We start from the raw sequence: 1,569 nt of genomic DNA, 5'->3' as shown, positions 1-1,569 counted from the left end.
TATAATTATTTAAAAATAGATGTGTCCAAATTTACCAACCAAAATGAGTATGAACAAAAATGTAACCCAATTAATAGTGATGCATGAATACAATAATAGCAATGAGGTAAGCTACTCTTGTTTGCATCACTAGTCTATAAATAAAGAGAAAGAAATTGTGATAAATATTAATATATAAATTAAATAGAGCAAATTATTGTGTTGAAGAACCGACATAGATAGAAAACTACACCTTCTACATAGGCAAATTGGTGGTTGCCATGTGCTAATCCAAATATAGAATGGGAGCAACTTTTCAGCACTAAGGCAGTGATAGTTGGTTCATTTGCCTTCCACGGAGAACAAGTATCCAAACATTTGGACCCAAAAACAAAAGAATTTCACCAACTTGCAAGAAGTCATAGAGAGACATGTCTTTCTTGAAGTAATTCCTTTCGGTACAACTTTTTTTTTTCTTTCTTACTTGAATATGACTTTGCAAAATTTTTTAAAGTGTTTATATTGTTCAAAAATACTAATAATTTGTTTTATGTTTGATGAATAAGAAAAATTATTTACTCTTATATTTATATTTATTATAATATTTTTAAAATTTTAAAAATTATTTTACTAAATATAATTATTATTACTTATACTTATTGAAAGTCAATTATTTTAGTTTAATTTATCAAACATAGATATATATTACAAATTTTAAAATTCTATCTTTCGAAAGTCAACTTTAATAATTTGCTTTCGAAAAGTAAAAATGTTACTAAATCAAGTCTAAGATCTATATAATTTCCCTAGAATTGTTTAAGTGAAAAAAATCAACCATCAATGTTTTGTATATAGCAATAATATGTTTTACTGAAAAATTATACTTAATATATAGGTGTTCTAAAAAATATTATTATAACCATTCACTTTTTTAATACAATTTTTAACTGCTATACATTGAAAGTTTAGGTAGTAGTAAATTTTAAAAGATATATTTAAAATGTTTCATGTATACAAAAATATTTAAGGTGAAGTCCACTTATTAGAGTGGAATGATGGTGAAACCATGACTGAGTCTGACTCAAAGTTCAAGTTGGGTTTGACATCACTGCACAAAGCACAATTGCACATTTCTTCTTCTCGAGATAGAAACAAAAAAAATAATAGAAGACCATGACAACCTGCACTATACACATCAATAATATTGCATAACCAACTGAAAGACAGTATTACCAAAGAACATGCCTTACATACCGAATCACATTGCTAACTATCAGAATTGCCCATAATTTTAGTAGTGATCAAAATAATATAATTAGAGAAACTTTCATGTTACAACTTGCTTAATGGGGTAATTTTCATTGGTTGGACCTCCAAGCACCTTGGCACTTTGACATTGACACAACCATAGAAGCGTACCTTATTTGTATTCATCGTCTCTTTTTCTTTTTTCTTTTTTCTTTTTTCCTTTTATCGATCCATCATACATCCATGATCCTTCCAAAATAGAATAGGAATATGAGATTTATTTTATCAAAATTTTATATTTTATCAAAATTTTATATTTTATCTAAATATTATAAAATTGTG

Source organism: Arachis ipaensis, chromosome B08 (genome assembly GCF_000816755.2).
Source record: "Arachis ipaensis cultivar K30076 chromosome B08, Araip1.1, whole genome shotgun sequence".
Taxonomy (NCBI): Eukaryota; Viridiplantae; Streptophyta; class Magnoliopsida; order Fabales; family Fabaceae; genus Arachis; species Arachis ipaensis.
The sequence above is the reverse complement of the archived record's forward strand: the minus strand, read 5'-3'. Positions refer to the sequence as shown.